The 18,310-nt window shown below is 38.5% G+C and overlaps 1 protein-coding gene and 1 long non-coding RNA gene across 6 annotated transcripts in view; one reads left to right on the top strand and one right to left on the bottom strand.

The window, feature by feature from the left end:
• LOC139162019 (uncharacterized) overlaps window positions 1-930 on the bottom strand; it is a 68,450-nt gene extending 67,520 nt beyond the window's left edge. The window contains exon 1 of the long non-coding RNA XR_011558218.1: window positions 861-930. This is a non-coding gene — a long non-coding RNA (uncharacterized lncRNA). The remainder of the gene's footprint in view (window positions 1-860) is intronic.
• Window positions 1-18,310, top strand: part of ADGRL3 (adhesion G protein-coupled receptor L3) — a 688,180-nt gene that overhangs the window by 159,036 nt on the left and 510,834 nt on the right. For all 5 annotated transcript variants that reach the window (XM_070741950.1, XM_070741951.1, XM_070741955.1 and 2 more), the window contains exon 2: window positions 674-739. The gene's annotated coding sequence lies outside the window, so the exon portion shown is untranslated. The remainder of the gene's footprint in view (window positions 1-673; window positions 740-18,310) is intronic.

Raw genomic sequence — 18,310 nt, 5'->3', positions numbered from 1 at the left:
GACAGAGGAATGTACCATTTGTCTGCTTTGCCAGAGATGAGCGTTATCTGGCAGCAAAAGGGCGATTTTACAGATCATTTCACCCATCCCATTTGATGATATGGTTGGTCTGATTCAGCTTAAATATTAACTTTCATGGGTATGTTTCAGATGAGAGGTGATTAGAGATGTCCAGAACAAATAAGTGAACAAGTTTTGTTATTTAAGTTTACCATTGGCTTTCTGTACAACTTTGAAACAGGTACATTTTGCAGATTTGAGTGTTGTAGAAAATAAATAATGGGATTTTTAAAATACAGCTTTTCAATTAATGGCAAATATTCATGTACAAATGGTCCAACAAATATTCATGTACAAATGGTAGAGTTATTTTTTGCATTATAACTATCTAGCCATTTAGTTCATAAGTCTCATTTATTTGACCCATTCTGAATTTTATGTGGAAAGACATATATTTCATAATACTTCCTATTATGGTACATATAAGTCTCTAAGAAAAACAATTCTGAAATACTATTGCTGCATAAAGCTTCAAAGATAAACAGTGTGAGTGCACTGGGAATAATTGTTTCAAGTGTTCTACATGCAAGGTTGAAGGCTTGTCTATAATTGTGAGAATTTATTGGAGTCCCTTGTATGTAAGCATAATTTTTTCTTTCTCCCTTTTCTTCAGAAATGCTGAATTTGATATCCTGCAGAAAAGATATATGGATTTCGAGGAGCTAAAGAACTAATACAGGTAAATTACATTATATATTATAGCTGGGTTTAAGTATAGTATACACAATAGCTACTAGTACTGCAAAATGTTTTGGAATGGCATACATTTAATCAAATTGTACTATACATTGAGAACTTACAGGCAATCTCTGCACCTGCAGTACAGAAGAGGTGAGCTGTGTACCTTCTGCATTTCTTGATAGATCTGTGGTGAGCAGTTCAAAGGACACATGATTTGGGAGGTCCTACAGGAGAAGCTGGGAGGGTTATGAAGCAAAGTAAAGTAACATGGTCATTTAACTTTGCTCTTATAAGCGAAGAGTCTGTTTTGTAGTGCTTCACTCTTTACACTTATTCGTTTTGCATTGAATAACCTGCTATTGTTAAAATTTTCTCGACTTAGCCTATGGATTTGACAGCAGTATACCATGATTTATTATACAACGTGTGCCCTGTCCTGGCTGATTGGATTGAACTTTTCCATTATCTATTTTCTGTTTGATTCCAATGTCCATTTTGTGGTATCTAAGTGTAGAATCTATGTTCATGTTATTTGAAGCTGTCCTTTTTCAGGCTTCAAACTCATACACATACAGTTGCTGGATGAAAATAGCAAATTTACTCAAGGCTAAGTGGATAATAGCAGACAAAGAAAGAAATGTAAATGGGAAATAAAGTTTGCTTGCATAGTATCACTTTCAGTAGGGACACTGTAGAAGAGAAGTCAAATCTATTCCAAAATTCAGAGGTCAAGTCAACCAGTCCAAAGGTCAAGGTTTCAGGAATCACAAGCAGAAACAACAGGCCAGAGCAGGAGATCAGAGAGTTGTTTCCAACAGGGGACTGAGTCAGCACAGTTTCCGGTCACAATTCAAAGTGTTGGTTATGACCTATAAAGCCCTATATGGCATCGGACCAGAATACTTCCGGGACCGCCTGCTGCTGCACGAATCCCAGCGACCGATTAGGTCTCACAGAGTTGCCTTCTCCGGGTCCTGTCGACGAAACAATGCCATCTGGCGGGACCCAGGAGAAGAGCCTTCTCTGTGGCGGCCACGGCCATCTGGAATCAGCTCCCCCCGGAGATTAGGACTGCCCCCACCCTCCTTGCCTTTCGCAAACTTTTGAAAACTCATCTATGTCGCCAGGCATGGAGGAATTGATATATCCTTAGCTGCTTTTGATTTTATGGATGGTGTGTTTGGGCTGTATGACTGTTTTTAATAAGGAGTTTTTAAAGACTGTTTTAACATTGGATTTGTATATGATGTTTTATTGTTGTGAGCCGCTCCGAGCCCTCGGAGAGGGGCGGCATAAAAATCTAATAAATTATTATTATTATTATTATTATTATTATTATTATTATTATTATATCAGGCTTCAGCCAGCTAACTTTAATTAGGTTAGTTATTCTCTTGCTTGGCAAGTATCCTCATTGAAGTATCTTCATTCTGCTTTCTACGCTAATCCAAGGGTCTGTGTCTCATCATCTGATCACTCCAGCTTTTCTGATGTTACCTGTGTTGGAACAGCCTCAGGTGATTCCTGACTTGGTGCCCCTTAAGGTTGACATTCCACAGGGAGTCTGAGTCCTGGGTCATGACAGAAGTGGAGTTAAGGCAATTAACAATAAATTTGCAGCACAAAAGTCTTATTAACCTATCTCTTGGATTAATGCATCTATCTATCTTCCTATAATTTCAAGTTCCTTTATTTTTCCACTTTTCACATTCCAGTTACACATTATCCATTTCTTGAAGCTGCATTAAGACTTCTTATCATTTATTTAATTCATTTTGTGCATCTAAACAGAAGTGTATATTCTTGTTTAATTTTTATATCCTGCTATCTTTTTATTGATTTGTTGCTTCTCCTTTTATTATTGCCTCATATTCTTCTATACGGTCACAGGCCCTGAACAGAATAGTCAGAGTTGAAGTGACTCAGTCTGGACAATCTAAGTTGTCTTATTCCTAAAACATCTTGTTTAACACAGTTAGATCCCCCCCCCCCCCCGTTCATTCTTTTCACTTTCCATTTTCCAATTGCATGTTTCCTTTTCTCATGAATTAAATTCTTCTTCTCAGTTTTTGTTCTACCAATGATGAGACTTTGTTGCAATTGGTGACCATTTCCAGATCTATTTGTGAGGATTCTACACTTCCTCAGTAATGAGGAATACTCTCTGATGTGCATTTCTTTCATCATCTAGGAGAAAAGTTTAGTTTTTAAGTATTTTGCAGTAAGAACCATAATGGGTAAAACAAAAGCTGAGTTCATATCTTGTGCTTGGTCATTTTTCAGTACTAAGAAATATACAATATTTTTGGATTATAAGACGCACTGGTGTATAAGATGCACCAAGAGGTCAAAGAACTAAATAAGAAAAACAGTTTTTGTCCTCCCAGCCCCAAGGAGCACTCTGCTAGGCTCCCAAACCCTCTGCGAAAAACAGCCGATTTTCATGGTGGGTTTTTTTGTGTAAAAAACAGGGTGCGCAGAGGGTTTGATCTTGGCGATGAGCCACCACGGCCCAATGTATGTTTAAAGCAATAATTATAGCTTATATGGCCATTAGAAACATCAATGGGCCTGTTTCCTCTATCATGCAACAATGCTGACAAAACCCCCACTTTTTTGGACCTTTATTTGAAACCTGGCCTCACCCTTCCATTTCCTAACAAACATTCCTGTTTTTTAATATTTTTGAACACAGTCTTATAACATCTTGTGTTCTTTATTTTTAAAAAATGCTGCTTATTGAAAAAAGAATCACTTTTACTGCACTTGTATCAAGGGTGCAGTGCAGAAGTCACAGGCTGCCTGTAAACAGTTGAGGACATTTTTTTCAATCCTTATATGAAGAGACACCAAAATTAAAACAATATATAATCCGCTCTTTCTAATGGTGCTAAATTGAAGAGGATTGAAGCTGTCCCAACAGAATCAAACAGGGCATCAAGGATAGCCAAAATTTGGCAAAACCCATTAAATACCAACTTTGAACCCTTATATTTTTTCAACAACTTGAAGGAAAGTGCTGAAAATTGGAAATCCTCATTGCCACTGTGTACTTAGTATACCTGCCAAAAAAGCAGCCTGAAAGTAGTTTTGAAACTACATCAGCCTGAAAATTGCTGTAAATTAATTTTTGAGGGGGTTTTTGGCAAAGTTTGAGCCTGAACCATGTAAAAAGTAAGAGGACTAGGTACATGGGGTTTTGCCAGTTTATAAAGCCTTACAAGCTGTGCAGGTTCCCCAAATATCTCCAACATACTACTGAAACTGCCACTTTTACAGCTTCTGGAAGTTGGCCCAAAATGTCATTTTTGCGGACTTAGCATTTTGCAACCCTTTACTTGAGGTCTCCTAGAGCTCCCAATTTTTTGTCTTTTGAACTAAATTTTTGCACAGCGTAGTTTTATATCATAAAGAAACTATGTGCCAAATTTCATCAAAATCTGAGATGGTAAAGTGGGAATGATTGGTTCACTTGACATGGAATGACTCCCCTGTTTTTGCAAAAAAGTGCCTATTTTTTGCCTATTCTTTCACCAAAACGGGGGTGTTTTTGTCTTCCCCAGCTCCTAGGAGCACTCTGCGGGGATCCCAAACCCTCTGCACACCCCATTTTTTGCAAAAATATGGTGTGGGGGCAGGGCTTTTGGAGGCAAAAAATGGTTGTGTTTGATGTATAAGAAGCACCAACATTTCCACCCTCTTTTGGGGGGAGGAGGTTGCATCTTATACTCTGAAAAATATGATATATAGCAAACTAACTCGAGGCTCCATTATCAAATAGCATCAGGTGATTTTTTAAAACATTTTTTTAAAATATTTCAATCAAGCCCTGACTGAGCATTGCAACCACATATCTACAAATTTGTTTATATTTCCACCCATGCAGTTTACAGGAGCTGCAATTTATGTATTGTACTCTCAATAGAGCTTTGTCCTTACTTGAATTTCTATTCTCTTTAATCTCCTCAGAGAAATTGACAATGACCATCAGAAAATTATTTGCAAGTAATTAATGTAACTAACTTTTGAACTGCTATCTCCTAGCAAGATCCAAACCGGATTCAGTCCACGGGTGTTAGATTCACATGAACCAATTTTCATGGAAATTAACTCAAGAGCTTTACTGTATTTTTTGGAGCGTTAGAATATTTTTTTAAAAAAGATGAATAGTGGGATACCATGGAGTTGTGCTTGGTTGTACAACATATCAAAAATATTTATCAGTTTCCAGAGGAGCTCTGTATGTGGCATTGATTGACTTCAAAACAGCTTTTGATTTTGTTTCTCGACAACAACTGAAGAACAAATTGGAGATTGCTGCTGGCACTTATTAAAACATTGCATGATAGCATCTATGTTCAAATCAGATTGACAGCCAAGGTCAGCTCTCTGCTGTGGTGCCTACTTCCAAGGGTGTTTAACACAACTGTATTTTAGCCCTTTGCTATTCAGTGTTTTATATCAATGATATTGTAGAAAAATAAAAAAATCTGGAAAATCATCTGCCATTTAGCTATTACCTTAACTTTGCCCCTTGGATTGAGATGAGCATTAGGATCAGTTGCCTTCCACTGCATGTATATTATCTGTTTACTGACTATGAGAAAAAAAATAGTATTTTTAAAGAGCCTTCCAAGATTTAAATATAAATAGCAAAATAATGGAAGCATTATTGAATAGATATTTTTCCCATACTAGAGGCACCTGGAGGACCAAATTAAAAGTGGTAAAAAGGAAGGTGGCCAATATGTTAAAGTAAAAAAAGAATGGTAGTCAACATCTTAGACTTTTTTCATATCATAAATAGATTAATGTTTGAGAACAAAGTAAATAGTATGGCTTTCAAATATCTGCTTAGAAGGACCTAGAGCTGTTAGATGTGGTTTAATAAGACATTTTATTTCTGCAATATTTCCCAATCCAGTTGTTCAGGCATCAACAGCATCAATGAACACTTGAGTGTACATGATGTATGTTAACCCTTGGCTTACTAATACCTGGCTTTTGATTGCTCTGATAAATGTCGGTCTTCCTGGTGGGAATCACTTATTTGCACTTTAAGGTATTGTAGGCTTTCACTTAATATGCCAAAGTCAATGGGTTTTGAATAGGACAAACTATTCTTTAAGCAGTTCTCCAAAGTGACGTCAGTTAAACACATCTTCCTTTAATTGAGACCAGTGAAAACTGTTGTACTTGCTCATTATTTGTTTAATATTACATGCCAGAATACCAGAACAGCTTTTACATTGGCCTGTAATAGCCTTCCATCTGCTCTTTAAGAGGGCAGGCATAGCATCTCTCTCCACATGGTGCATGGAAAATCAGAATTATGCTGCACTGCATCCTTTATATAAAAAATAATGATATATATAACATTTTATATACTTTTATGTTACATTAATATAACATAATATTGCATTAATAATTATGTTATGTAAACATTATGTTAATGCAGTTTAGAATTTGAGATATTATATGCTATGTTAGGCTGCATTAATAGAGAGATAGAATTAAGATCACATGAAGTCTTAGTATGTCTTTATCTTGCCTTGGTACAACCACACTTGGAATATGGCATTCATTTTTCATTGTACAATGTAAAAAAAATGTTGAGAAGCCTCCATGGGGCCTCTCTAGGAATCTTCTAGGAGGAAAGAGGGCCTCCACCCTCCCTGTGGTTTCCCCAGTCGCACACATTATTTGCTTTTACATTGATTCCTATGGGAAAAATTCCTTCTTCTTACAAACTTCACAGAACGAATTAAGTTCGTAAGTAGCGGTACCACTGTAATCTGAAAAAATACTACATCTTAATAAAGTAACAAAATATTGATGTTTTGCTTTTGAAAAAATGGTGCCAACTCAGTGGCCAAAATAATGGCTATTTTGCAGCTTTGTTTTGTAATAGTTGCTTCACAGAATATTTTTTTTAAAAAAACTTTAATTAATGTACCAATATTTGAAAAGGCTTCAATGTCTTTGCCTTCAGACTAATAATCTTGGCTTCCTGCAGCACTTATGACTTTGAGAGCCCTGATTTTAATGGAAACCTGTGCTTCTAGGAATCCAACTTTGGCTGTTAACACTATACAAATATGCATTGCAATTGAATCATAGTAGATACAGCAACAATAGTTTCTTATGGAGTTAAAAACAGTAAATCTGTGGTTTCCAGCATGAAGCCCGCAGGGCTGTGCAAAGCTTCAAAGGAGTGCTTTGCTTCAATGATACTTCAAGCAAAGAACTCCTTAGATGCTGCTTCTAAGAAGCCTCTGAAGGAGCAGAGTGACTGGCTGAGTTGCTTCACTTCGCATTGCATATTTAGTACCCAAAAGAGGCATTTGTTCATAGATACTGGATTAACCATCTTCACATGCACAGCATACTCAGAACCTTTTCTTCTGTCTATTATAGGCATGTCAGAGAAGGAGCAACGCAGAATGCTTTATTTATTTATTAGAGTTGAAAGGGACCTTGCAGGTCATCAAGTCCAACCCCCTGCTTAAGCAGGAGATCCTACAGCACCCCAGCCAAATGACAGTCCAATATCCTCTTGAAAATGTCCAAAGTTGGAGAGTTCACAATCTCCGCTGGCAGGCCGTTGCACTGTTGATCGCTCTGACTGTCAGGAAGTTCTTCCTTATTTCTAGGTTGAATCTCTCCTTGGTCAGCTTCCAACCATTGTTCCTCGTCTGGCCCTCTGGTGCCCTAGAAAACAGTGTGACCCCCTCCTCTCTGTGGCAACCCCTCAAGTACCTATCCATGCCCAGTTCCAGCAATCTCTCTTCATAAGTCTTGGTTTCTAGTCCCCTAATCATTTTGGTTGCTCTTTTCTGCATCTTCTCCAGAGTTTCTATGTCTCTTTTGAAGTGTGGTGACCAGAACTGAATGCAGTACTCCAGATGTGGTCTGATCAGGGCATTATAGAGTGGTATTAATACCTCTCTGGTCTTGGATTGTATTCCCCGTTGATACAGTTTAGGATTGTGTTGGCCTTTTTAGCTGCTGCTGCACATTGCTGGCTCATATTTAGTTGATTATCCACCAAGACTCCGCGATCCCTTTCACAGTCACTACTGCTAAGTAGTGTTCCTCCCAGACAGTATGCGTGTATAGGGTTTTTTTTTTATCTGGGTGAAGGACTTTACTCTTCTCGGCATTGAACATCATTTTGTTATTTTGGGCCCACAGCGTCAATCTATCTAGGTCTTTCTGTATTTTGAGTCTATCCGTTGGGTGTTGGCTATCCCCGCCAGCTTGGTGTCATCTGCAAATTTGATTAGTTCCCCCTCTATTCCCTCATCTAGGTCATTGATGAAAATGTTGAAGAGCACAAGGCCCAGGACAGAACCCTGTGGTACCCCACTGCCTACCTTCTTCCATGTGGATTTGGAGCCGTTGAGGACAACTCATTGGGTGCGGTTGGTCATCCAACTGTTTATCCATCTGCATGTGTTGTAGTCTACCCTGTTTTTTTCTAATTTGTGTGTTAGGAGATTGTGATCTACTTTATCAAAAGCTTTGCTGAAGTCAAAGTATATGAGGTCAACGACGTTGTGTTGATCTACTGATTTGGTTATGGTGTTGAAAAATGATATGACATTGGTTTGGCATGATTTGTTTCTGACAAACCCATGTTGGCTGTTGAATATGATCTTGTTTGTTTCTAGGTAGTGGTAAAGTTGTTTTTTGATTATTTTCTCCAGTATTTTTCCAGGTATAGAAGTCAGACTGATTGGTCTATAGTTACCTGGGTCAGCCTTTTTACCTTTTTTGTGGATGGGGACTACATCAGCTCATTTCCAGTCTTCTGGTAGATCTCCTTTGTTGAATGTATTGTCTTTTGTCTTAATGATTGTTTGGGATTGACTGAGTTTACTACTTATGTGTGCTTATTGGGGCTCAAGCACTGAATTAGGGACAGTCCAGGATTAAGAGCAGTCTGTGCTGGCTGGAGAATTCTGGGAGCTGAAGTCCACAAGTCTTAAAGTTGGCAAGTGAGACTTAGATTCACATTTTTTTCCAAATTACATCTGAAGAGTCAGAAATTAAATCTGGAGAAAGGGGCATGGTCACCGCCATGGTGAGATAGCTTCTCTCACGCTCCTGTAAGGGGATGCCAAATCCTCGCTGTTTGGGGGAGCCAATTCCTGTTTGATTGCCTGGAACATATCTGAAGGGGTATGTGAGAAGGGGGTCTTGGTCCCCTGCCATTTTTGGGGTCAGCATATCCTATGGTGGAAAGGCTTTCGATCTCGACCGGCAGCAGGTGAAACGATCTCGGTTGCCATAACTGCAGCGACTACATACTGGAAAGATAGGATTTAAAGTGTCGGAAGTCATCTGGAAGGATAAATTTTTGTGCTGGAGGTTGAGAAGAATTAAGTTTGGAAGAAAGAGTGAGCTACTATGCCAGAGGGAGACCTTGAGAAGGATTTTTAAAAAATTGTTTGTTTTGGAAGTTGAGCTAAAGTGGAAGCAGAAGCGGCTGTACTATTAGTGGACTGTTTAATTAGCATTAAATGAACTTAAAAATTAATTAAAACCCAAGAATTTTATAATCTGCTTTGCTTTTGGAAGTTGAGGGTTAAATTTGGACTTTCTGAGACTATTAGAATTTAAATTTAAAAGTTTTTACAGAAGCCAAAGAATTGAAAGCAATTGTGAGATTGAATACTGGGGGCATCTGTTGGTGAAGTTGAGGTGATATTTGGTTGGATTTGCAACTCACTGAATATGACCTTGATGCAGTGGAGCTGGACAGATTGTTTTTGCAAGAAGTGATAAAGAGGAGCTGAAAACTTAAAAAGAAAGAAAACTTTCTGGATTTGAACTTTAGCTGAACCTGAAAGGGGGAGAAGAAAAAGAAAGATAGATTGATTCTTTTGAAGAAATTTGACTTCTGGGTGATATGAAGATTAAGTGGACAACTGGACAAAGCTTTTTGATATATTAATTCTGGATGAGATGGAAGACATAAGAGACTTATTTAAGGACATACTTAAAGATATTAAAGAGTGGAAAGAAGAAAATAGAAAAGCAACACAGTTTCTTTTACTCAAAGCTTTAATCAGGATTACAGAGAAAACGAGGAAGAAGAGAAGAGTGCCGAACAGCTGGAACAGACTAATCAACAGGGAAACAAGGATGGAAATATAAAATAAAGTGTCATTAGATGGGCATTTTCAAAAGGGACAGATTAAAGGATATAATATTGATAAGACAGATGATTTCATATTTAATGAGTTGAAAGAAGGTAAGGGATGCAGAAAGACAAATGAATTAGAAAATTCTTTGATTGAAGAGGGGGTTGAGGGTCACATCCTTGATGATGATTATAAAAAAATAACCACTAATAAAATTGAGAATAGATGTGATCCGATACCCTGGAATAGGCAGAGGAAGAAAGGAACTAGAACTGAAATAAAAAAGTCTTGAAAGATTTTATATTTGAGCAGAAAGAGAGGAAAGGAGAAAACAATGGTTTATAAAAAGATAAGAAAGCAAATTGTTGAGTGTTTATGTTTGTATAGGTCGTGTTTTGTTTTTGTTTTTTTGTTTCTGTTTCTTTTATGGTATTTATGTATTTTTCTTAATGTAAATAATTAATAAAGATTATTTTTTTTAAAAGATAAGAAAGAAATTCATTGGGGATTGGCAAGGATGGCACCGTGAGGAGGGATGATAGATTGCTAAATATGTATTGATTATAGAATGATGTAATTAGATTCATTTAGGCATTGTTTTGAGATATGTATGACTTTATCAAATCTTAATAAATATAGAACTACAGTGATCCCCCGATCATTGCGAGGGTTCCGTTCCAGGACACCCCGCAATGATCGGTTTTTCGCGAAGTAGCGCTGCGGAAGTAAAAACACCATCTGCGCATGCGCAGATGGTGTTTTTACTTCCGCAGCGCTAGCGAGGAGCCGAAGATTGGGGTTCCTGGGAAGGGGACTCAGCTGGGAAGCGGCGCTGGGGTTTCCCCACCGCCCACGCAAACTCCTCGCTGCCGCTCGCCCGCCCTTCGCCCGCCCACGCCGTTCGCTCGCACCGCTTCCCAGCTGAGTCCTGAAGCCAATTCGCTTCAGGACTCAGCTGGGAAGCGGCGAGAATGAACGGCGTGGGCGGGCGGAGGGCGGGCGTGTGGGCAGGCAGGCGGCGGACAAGCCATTCGCTCGCGCCGCTCGCTCGCGCCGCTTCCCAGCTGAGTCCTGAAGCCAATTCGCCTCAGGACTCAGCTGGGAAGCGGCGAGAATGAACGGCGTGGGCGGGCGAAGGGCGGGCGCGCGGGCAGGCAGGCGGCGGACAAGCCGTTCGCTCGCGCCGCTCGCTCGCGCCGCTTCCCAGCTGAGTCCTGAAGCCAATTTGCTTCAGGACTCAGCTGGGAAGCGGCGAGAATGAACGGCGTGGGTGGGCGAAGGGCGGGCGAGCGGCAGCGAGGAGTTTGCGTGGGCGGTGGGGAAACTCCTCGCTGATGCCCGCCGCTCGCCCTCCCGCCAGCAAGAGGGTGAAGACCTAGGGAAGCCGCCCAGCAGCTGATCTGCCCGGCGCCATCTACGCATGCGTGCCCATAGAAAAAAGGGCGCGCATGCACAGATGGTGTTTTTACTTCCGGGTTGCAAAATCGCCATATAGCCATTTCGCAATGATCGGGATCGCAATACCCGGGGGATCACTGTATATAGAAATCGATTTTAGATTATTGAAATTGCAAAAGATTGGTGAAAGTTAACGACAAGGAAATGCTAAGTTTTTGAATATTAACTGATTATTTTATAGAAAGAAATAATAGAAAAGCAAATGTAGAAAGCTATTATTTACATATTGAAGTTTTGATCATTTTTAATAATAATATCACATGATTATAATATGATAAATGTCTAAGAATTGAGAATTTAAAATAATTGAATGATTAATATCTATGTTTTTTCTTTTTTTGTATGTTCTTTGTTTGGTTTTTAAAGTTTTAATACTAATAGAGTTTGGGGTTTTTCTTTTTCTTTCACAACACTATAATTTGGTGTTTTTTTCCCTTTATATTTGATAAGTCCTTTTTTTGTAAGGATTTTTGAGAATGTTTAAGAAGGAAGAGTAGGCATGATGGCATATCTGAGTTTGCAAGAGGATAATGATATTAATTTAATAAGATTAAAAAGAATTCAATGTTGAATTTAATTAGAAGAAAAATAGATATCTAGATGACAAAATCAGAGGTCAAGGTTGGGAGGATTGATGAATCCCAGAAGTAATTAATTTGGAACTAATAATTTTTTGGGGGCAATTATATTAGTTTTACTAATTCGATACTGTTTTTATTGTATTATGAAGGTATTTTGAAATGTATTGAAAACATTTGTATGGAGGGGGGGGGAAATACCCAGAAATTCAATCTGGGATATTCTGCAGGCAAAGCAGAAGTTCTAGTAATGTCCTGTGTTTTAGAGAAATGGTGGGTGGGCTCAGTTTCTTTTGTAGAAAGGATGGAGATGTTCACAATTAATGAGGGCAAGACATTATGGAAAAATACTAGTTTATAATCATATTGTGAAATGTAAGGAGGGAAGAGGTAGATCTTCACCTGGGGGAAATGTGTTTCAAAGCAGGAGAGATTAGTACTAAGAAGGCTTGCCACCTGCCCACTTTCTGTTGTACTTTCCCCAAGGAGGAACCCAGCAGACCCCCTTGAGATGTTTCACTTGGATGAGCAGATGTAATTTTGGCAAGAGTGTTACTGATTGATCCCCTCGTGACAACTTTTATAAGTGATAATGGTCACATAGCTGGACAAAGTCAGAGAAACAAAAATGACCCCACAGATCAAAATAAGTTATATCTAGTGCTAGTCTGGGTTGCAAAGTGTAATTAAAATATCCAGTGTTCTCTCACTGTGTGTGGTGGGAAAGTTCTTGGGAAGCCTTTCTGGAAGCATCCCCTTAAAAAGCTCCAATTATGTCTTCTCTGCTCCATGCAATGTTCCATGCTAGAAATGACTGGCTTAAAATGGCTTCCGATCTAGTTGGTACTGAGCATGACTGGCTTGTATTTTTGCAGGTGATGGTACTTTCTTGTTCTGCTGTTGCTGGCTGCCAAATTCTCCCTTCCATGCACATGTCACCTACTTTCTACTTCCGGCACCATTTCCTGATTCTTACTTACTTCTTACAAACCACTAAGCCCAAAGCAGGGGTGAAATTCAAAGTTTCCCCCTACTGGTTCAATGGGTGTGGCTTGGTGGACGTGGCAGGGGAAGGATACTGCAAACTCCCCATTCCCTCCTCACTCTGGGGCCAGCCAGAAGTGCTATATGCCAGTTTTCTGAATTATTGCAAAATTTCCGCTACCGGTCGTCCAGAACTTGTCAGAACCTGCCCGTGACCCAAGGGGAAAAGTTGCAGTAAAATTTCTATTAGCTAATACATGTCCTAACTAACAACTGGTCTGGATGTCTTTAAATATACAGATAGAATTCTTTTAGCAACTTTACAGTTTATGATGCTGATGAAAATGTAACTTTGCAATCAACCCTCACATTTACAACTTTTACAGGCCTGTAAAAAAAAAAGTTCGATCTCATGTTCATTTTCCTAGAAGTTAATACAGGTCATCCTTGACTTAAACTATTAATTTAATGACCATTCCAAATTACACCAGCACTGGAAAAAGTGTCTTACGACTGGTTTTCACCAGTGCAGCATCCCCATAGTCACATAAACAGAATTTGAGCCCTTAGCAATTGGCACGTATTTATCATGGTTGTGGGTCATATGATTACCATTTGTAGCTTTATCAATGATGGAAGCCAAATTTGTTTAATGACCTCATGATTCACTTAACAATTGCTGTGATTCATTTAACACTTAACTGTGGGGGGAAATGGTTGTAAAATGGGGCACAAATCACTTAACAACAGCCTTGCTTAACAAAAGAAATATTGGCTCAGTTGAGGTCGTAAATTGAGGACTACCTGTAATAAATGATCAGAAATCTGAACAAGTGTTGTGGTTGGCTCTGGCCCAGCTCCTGCCCCAAGGAATGTGGAGGTGGATGTGGGGGAAACATCCACATGCCACAGGCCTGTTTTGCTCCTGATAGAATCTCCCAACAAAGGCTCCTCTGATGAAAGAAGCGTGAGTAGCAAGGAAGAGGGGAGTTTGACAGACAACCCAGGAGGAGATCAATCATCCTATCATCCCTGGATTCTGAACAAGAATGTATGACAGATCCACACATGCGTAGAGTGATGCATAGGAGAGAACAACTGAAGGATTATTACAGGAGATAAGTCTTCGGAGAGGGGCAGCATACAAATCTAAGTAATAAATAAATAAAGTGAGGTCACCAGTGGTTGGGTGGGGCTGCTGTAATTAGTGCTACAGATAAAAAGAGCAGTGTGCTGGTTTAGTCTTGTGGAAGTTTATCTGATTCATAGTTTCGTCAACACTGTGGTTTTGCTGTTTCCCTGTTCAAGACTGTGTGTGGCCTTTCTGGACTTTGGAATTGGACTCAATTTCCCAGTTACTGGGTGAGAAATTGGATTGCATTTAACCTGTGCCTTGTGTGTACCAGAAAATCCCTTTGACATTTAAAAAAGGGAGTTTTTTCTGCTTTTCTGTTGATAAAGACTTGGTTTTCCTTTCATAGTGTGGTGTGTGTCTTTTTGGACTAATTACCCTGTAATTATGGGCGGTTGGGACACGCCGGCAGAACAAGAATGGTAGGATTGGAATAATTCCCACTTTTGCTTAGTGCCCTAAATTTTTCTTGTATGTGCATAACAGTAATCTGATTATTTATATGCATTGATTTAAAGACAGAAGAAATCCCATATATAAAAGTAACAGTTCAATTAAAAACATTATAAACTCTTTTTTTTTTAACATTACATTTTTCGGATAGACATTGTAATGCCCAATCACAGCTGCACTAAAATTTTGATTTCTGACCTATGTTTCATTGAAGCACTAATCATTTCCAGCTGAGAAAGGTTTTTTTTAAAAAATGAATTGTGAACTTGGTTCTCCAGATGGTATGCATATCCATTATTGCCTGTACTAAATAGGAAGTAATATTTACTTATTGGCTAAAAAACATTGAAAAACAGAAAAAATTCAAAACAAAACTGATGGGAAAGTTAAATGTTCTCCCTCCCCGAACTCAGCTACTAAAAAGAGATACTACTACTGTATATACTCAGCTACTATAGAATAGCTCCTTTTTTTAAAAAAAAAAAGGAAACTAGGTTTCTGGGGATTATGGCTCATCAAAGAGGCAAATGTCTCTCCTGTTCCCCCAAGGATGGGCTGATGCATAGATTGCTGGCAATATTACAGGCTTCTGGCATATTCGAATATACCAGGCATGTTAACATGGCTGGGTGAATTGCAGAAGCCATCTGTTTCTCTAGCAGTTTGGCAAAATCAGCATCTATGTCATTTTCTAGTTAAGAGGAGATTCTCCCTTAGTTAAACATTTTGTTGTTCAGGGGATTGGCTCAGTTTGCACGATTTCTGAGAGATTTCTGCCTATACTTAAAACAAGAAATTTTAAATGCTAAAATCTAAAGCCTTTGGGCAAGTAAAGAAATAAAGAATCGTGATTTCAGAATCCCCGTATTATTTGGTGCATTCTCTGCCTAGAATGCACCAAATAATATGTTCAATGTTCTCTCTTTTTTTTAAAGAAAAAAATTATTTATACACTTATATACAAAACATAAAAGACATTTAAAAACATTGGACAAAAGCGTGGCAAATCTGTTTTGCATTTCTTATTGTGCTCATGCCCTTTTACATAGCTATTTTGTACATATTATTATTTACACTTTCTACACATCTATATCTATCTTTTCTTTTCCCTTTTCTGAACATTCTGAATTTTGAATTTTGAACATATTCAATGTTCTCACTTTAGAGCAAAGCACCTGTATTCCAAGTATTTTTCATCATGGTTAGGACAACATAAATTTGTCCTGACCAAAAATAAATTATTGCGCTGAGTGGCTGTTTTGATTTTTCTCCATGTAGCAGTTCATTTAATTGTTTTCTAATTCATGTTTGGCTTGAGTCTTTATTTTTTAAACATTCAATCCTCCAACTTTGGCCAGTAAAAGAGCTGGAAAAGTTTCCATCCATGCTGACTGCTTTGGCTAGGTTTCATGGAGTAAGAATTAGGACTGGTGAGAGAATAATGCAGTATTGGCAGTTACAATTCCAGGCTGACAAGAATAATTTTGCATTCTGCTGATATGGACAATGTCCTGGTGTGTGTATGTGTGTGTGTGTGTATGTGTGTGTGTGTTATGGGAGGTTAGAGAACTTTGCACTTGCTTTATGTATTTTTCTTTGGCAGAGTAACAGTTGGAAATTCAAAGGATATGTTCTTGAAGGGTAGTCAAACGCTTTGCCAAGATGCTTGATCTGACTTTGGAGAGCAGTGATAGGGATGCCAAATTGATGATCAAATCAAATCAATAATAAAGAGAGATAAAAGATGGCAAGTGTGATGAAGGGAGGATCTCCCTCTCATTCCCAGAGACTGATGAAGAACCAGGTCTTCTTAGCTCTTCCAAACCATACACATGGCTCTCCCTAGTCACGCCCATGTCTCTCCAACCCTCCGCGGACTGCACCAGTTGCGGATTGGCTTCGGGACACAATTCAAAGGGTTGGCAATGACCACAAAGCCCTATGTGGCATTGGACCAGATTACTTGCGGGACTGCCTCCTGCCGCATGTCATTTAATGGGGTGAAAGCTAATTTTTGCAATTTTATTGTATATTCTAAAAATATGTGCTTTACACCAAGAATTAAAATATTCTGTTATTTTTGGCTGTTGTTTAGTTTGATATGGTAAATCTACATCTGATCATAAGTGCCATGGTGGTCCAGTGGTCAGAGTGCAGTACTGCAGGCTACTTCTGCTGGCTGACAGCTCTCTGAAATTTGGCAGTTTGAATCTCACAAGGCTCAAGGTTGACTCAACCTTCCAGCCTTCCAAGGTGGATATAATGAGGACCCAAATTGTTGGGAGAAATATGCTGATTATGTAAAGTACTTAGAGAGAGCTGTAAAGCACTGTGAAGTGGTATATAAGTGCTATTGCTAAGTGCTATACCCCAGAAATACTGTTAACTTTATCTTCTCAAAATGACACCTTGCTACAAAAAATTTTAAAAAAATTATTCATGAATGTTATGTAGCTAAACAAAAAATAATCCATGCAATCATAAACTAACACCAGAAAGCAATTATCTAAGTTTTAAAAATGTTTAAGCGAGTTTCATCAAGTTTTGTTTTGATTCATTCTTTCACATCAGCCACTGACTTATTTCTTGTCCTTTGATATAACACTCATTTTTCTCGTATGTATACACTCTGCTTGCTGGCTCTTTGACCTGTTTCACACATCTTTCTACTGATTGGGCATGACAGGGCCATTGAGCTCCTTGCATTGGTTCATCAATGAACTTCTTTATTTCTTCTGTAGTCAGTTTGCATGTCAAAGGTGGCTCATATATACCTTCAAACCAGTCAATCAGTTCCAGCAGAGTGTATGCTCCGGTTTGATCTCTACCCAGTGCATGGCACCACCTTCACAGCCAGTATCTCCTCCTTCAAGCTTTTGCCACCTTTATTCTTCAAGAAATACACCAGATTATTTGCAATCACTTGAGTGAAACAATGAAGATATCTTCAACCCAAGTCACTGCACACAGAATAATGTTCTTCTTTGATGGTACTGGGAAATTGCTAGTCTAAATTGTTATGGGGAATTGCTGGTCTGAAGAGTTATGATATTTATGTAGTTATTCACCAAGCACATCTAAATTATATTAAAGTAACCAAAATATCTTTACAATCCCCAAGGCATGACACAAAGGTTGAATATCCCTATTGTTGGAAATGGTAAGTTGTCAACACATTGTAATGCATATGTATTAGGCCTAGAGATCTTTATCAATCAGAGGGCATCACACAGTGCAACACAACAAAACCAATTGTAGATTGATCCAGAAGCCAACTCTTGTCTTTTCAACTGCTCTGGCAATACTTTTACAGAATGTTACTCCTATATTAGTGGTTCATTTACTTAGCAGTGGTGGTGGCATCTTTGGCAAATCCCCAAAACAGATTTGGATGTTTTGTTGCAAAAGATGGCAGAACCAGTCAATGGCCAGAATATGCTATTGATATTTTTCAGAAATGATCCACTGCTTAGTAAACTAATCTCTCTTTAACCAAAAGAATGAATAGATTCAGAGATACTGGGAATTGGGCATCATATAAATTTAATACATTATAATTATTATTTTATTAGATAGAAGGAAATGTTACATTATAAAGGGAATATCCAACATCATTTCAATTCCCCAAGATAACTCCATGATGTGCCAGTTGCCTGCCTGAAAATTTTTTGCAAGTGGGTTGCAAAATTGTTGAGTTAGAATTCTTTCAAAGATTTAATCCTTTTACCAATGAATTGGAGTGAAATTTACTAATGCAACAAGATTTGTATTCAATATTGCTTGTTGATGAACAGTTATTAATATACACAGTTCTT

Source organism: Erythrolamprus reginae, chromosome 2 (genome assembly GCF_031021105.1).
Source record: "Erythrolamprus reginae isolate rEryReg1 chromosome 2, rEryReg1.hap1, whole genome shotgun sequence".
NCBI lineage: Eukaryota > Metazoa > Chordata > Lepidosauria > Squamata > Dipsadidae > Erythrolamprus > Erythrolamprus reginae.
The sequence above is the reverse complement of the archived record's forward strand: the minus strand, read 5'-3'. Positions and strand labels throughout refer to the sequence as shown.